We start from the raw sequence: 3,911 nt of genomic DNA, 5'->3' as shown, positions 1-3,911 counted from the left end.
ATTATATTTACTTCAACCTCAAGAAAAACGGAATTAAAATTAGCTTCAACCTTGTTACATATGAAAAAGTAAATAAATAGGAATCCAACAGACTAACAACTTTTAACTGCCAGAATTGTTGTTATTTTAAAGCAATGTTCTTCACTTCAAGAAATTGAGCTATTGGCATAAATATTGTTAAGTGCGAGAACTTATTGCTGGCATAGGGAATAGGGATAAAATTTTAAATTAAAGAAAAATAAAATCAAGTAGATTCTCACTCAAAAACAACCATATGAAAATAAGTTCAATGTCAGAAACTGACAAACTCTGTAAAAATGTGTGATATTTCAGAATAATCTGACTGTAGTGAGTTCGTAAATATTTCATTATATGTTAATTTAAATAAAAATCAACATTCAATCCGAATAAAAAGACAAGTGAATGAAAATATTAATAAAGTTAGGCTATCTATAATCGTTTGTTAAAATTGAGTGTACGATGTGGAACAATTTACAAAATCTTCACTTTCATTCAAATTGCTTACATTCCGAAAATTAAGTTCAAAATAGAAAATACTACACATATTTTGTCTCAAGGTTCAATTAAGAGAGGGAAATTTTCGGATATTTTCTCAGGAAGACTTTTTCGATCCTTTTCACTCGGGTGCCTGGTGCATTCAAATTTTTACTATTTCATTAACCATCAACTAGATGGTACTAGAAGCAGCTTACAAAATAATCATATATCAACAAAATGTTAGGTTCAAAATGTTACCCGGATGATTTAAATGAATTACAACAACAACATCAAAACGGAAGCACCTGTAAATAAATTGAAATAATCTATATTTAGAATCACAATAAACTACACTTACTGCTCTGATGAAACGTGGTCTCCGAAATTACAAAGCTTAAACATCAAATGTGTGACCAGAGCCCTATAACCGAGAGATGCAACTCAGAGTCCTAGAAACTGATGTTCACATAGTTTAAGAGTACCATTTTGTATCCATTGGCTTGATAAAGTACGACGCGATGCGCACATAATAGACCTTGAAAGTAATCGACTGGTAGCGTTAACATAATGTCTTTTCCTTCTAAAGTGAACAGTTGTGCTTGGAAGTGTACCAAACAGTCAGGAAATGAATCAAGAAATACATTGGAAAAAGGGAAATTTGGGAGGTGAAAGTGAATCATGTCGATTGGAAACCATTACTGTCTTCCAAGCTCTGTGATGTGAATAATGCAACACAGACTAGCCTCTAACATTATGTTAAGCAGGCCTAACGAACTACCCAAAGAAAAGCAAACCAATATATCATATTATAGGTATTCCATACGACGTCAGAAAGTAAAATAGACATCTTTAAAATACGATATCTTACAATTTATGATAACTTCAAGAATTGGTGCAATGAAAAATAATCCAGCCTATTGTTAGGACAAACTACAGTACAGATAACGTTAAGGACCTGTGCTTAGTATAGTGTAAACCAGTACCACTGAACAGGGCTAGGCTAGCCTGCTGTACTTTCTATTGTTTTTTCTTGCCCTACTTTTTGTGTTCAAATCTCACAAAGTATCTGTTTTTAAATTTCGCAAAAAGCTACTCGAGGGCTATCTGTGCTAGCCGTCCCTAATTTAGCAGTGTAAGACTAGATGTAAGGCAACTAGTCATCACCATCCACCGACAACTCTTGGGCTACTCTTTTACCAACGAATAGTGGGATTGACCGTCACATTATAACGCCCCCATGGCTGGGAGGGCCAGCATGTTTGGCGCAACGGGGATGCGAAGCCGCGACCCTCAGATTACGAGTCGCACGCCTTAACACGCTTGGCCATGCTGGGCCCACAAAGTACCTCGCCAATAAATTTATATGGATTTATTTAGCCCTAGACCTACCCTACTCCCATGTAAGTTTTACCTATTGTTAGGCGTGCTGTGTATGCCTAGACTAGGCTAGAATTTGGTAATGTTATTCCAACATCCCCACGCACAATCTTTTCTAACAACCCAAAGTCTTTGCAAGAACCATACAACTCTAACGCTAGGCGAGGTCTAGACTAATAAAATTGCATGGGGAATTGCAGTTCATTTTTATGAGCTATAAATTATTATTAGCTTTAATGAACGTTAATAGAAAGTAACAGGAAGGTGAAAACCCTTTAAGAAGCTGATAGTTAATAATACATTTCCTGGGCTTTTCCTCCATACCAAGCACATTTTGATCCTAAGTAGTTTGAAAGGAAGAGAATGTACAGCAAAAAAAAAGTTGACGTCAAGTGCTATTCACATCATCTTTCCACACTGCAAGCCTCTGAAATGTAGAAAATCCTCAGAAAGGAATATTATTCCAACTGAAAATGCTCATGATAGTGATTCTCTACAAAATTCCATCCCGACTAATAATGACTATTGCTCTCTTTTACCATTGAGCTTATCTGATGAATGTAAGTAACTGCGTGTACTTTTACACCAGAGGTTAAACTACCTTAGAATAGACCTGTAGGTTCAAAATGGGACAATTTATACTCTCCATTTCAAAGATAAATTTCTAATCCAGTGATAAAATTCTAAGAATGAAAAAAAAAAACAATATCTGTTCATTTGCATGTCATTTTACCCTTCCTAATGTCGTATGTTTTTTCTGCAGATAAGCTGAGTGCAGCGATCGGTTTGATTTAATGTTTAACAGACATCTGGTGATGGCCCTCAACTGAATGCACCTAGGATAGCACAAAAACACATTGAATTTTTAAAATCTGTGGTAAAGGTATTTGAAGACAGTGCAGATTGGCAGAAAGGCTGAATGGTAACATGTCCAAACAGGTGTTGTCTTATCTACCTGGTATATCTGTTCTGGAGTTACAAGAAAAGCTGGTTGACAATGGACACAAGTATCTACTTACATTTCGTCTCATTCAGGACTGCTTTCAGAACCTCTGTAGTTCTATTAGACTTAGAACACCCTCCCGTCACCTTTGTAGTTCATTGCCCTAAAAATCGTCAGCATTGGACAATACTTGAAGGTTTCAAATACATGGAGCTATAACCAAGATGATGGAGAATTTCTCGTCGGCTTGTGTCAGTCAATAACAGCACTTCCAGGGTCAGAGATTGTCGACATTTCTCAGGCAGGCACAGGTCAAGGACGTGATAATTCTAAGAAGGATAGTCTGTAGTATTTGACAGGCTACTGTGTTTTGAGATGTAAGAAGAATAAAAAGCATTGTAGTCCTTTTCCACAGGGAATTGAAACATCAACTCCATCGTCCTGTCTGACCAAACTTACAAAGCTGAAAGACTACAGAAAAGACTGCGTAACATATGTCACTGACAGAGCATTTAACATGGTTCTCACAGTTTAACTCATGTTTAGAGACCTTGAAGACACCTCTATGCTTAGCACAAGCAACTTCAGGACATTACTTGTAGATGAAGCTAAACTGCACTTTAACCGGATATTACTTCCAGAGTGCCATAGTATAAAGCAAAAGCTTTTGAAATCGTTTATTAATATCCGTCTTCATATTTTTACAAGAAGATGATGTTTGCCAGAAAAAAGGCAATTGATTCAGCCAACAGTTGTAGTGAATTAGGTAGTAAGAGCATGACTATTTACAAACTTGCTATGAAAATCAGTTGAGACGAATCCAGTAAATACAGTATAAGCCTGAAAAGTCTGCAGAAAGGGAAATAGATTCCTTAAACCCTTCTTGTTATAAATGGCATCTTTCATACCATATTCACTGAAATCAATCTTCGTAGTAAACCACTGCATGGCTATGCTCTCACTGACCACCTTTAAGCAAAAATTAAATTTTGATATCTGATAGTCCACTGAACACAGGGTATGTTTAAAGATAACCAGAAAACATAAGACTTCTCGTGTCTCAAATAGCAGATTTAGGATATATTATTGAGTT

This window comes from Tachypleus tridentatus, chromosome 8 (assembly GCF_004210375.1).
Source record: "Tachypleus tridentatus isolate NWPU-2018 chromosome 8, ASM421037v1, whole genome shotgun sequence".
Lineage (NCBI taxonomy): Eukaryota > Metazoa > Arthropoda > Merostomata > Xiphosura > Limulidae > Tachypleus > Tachypleus tridentatus.
Note: the sequence above shows the minus strand (reverse complement) of the source record.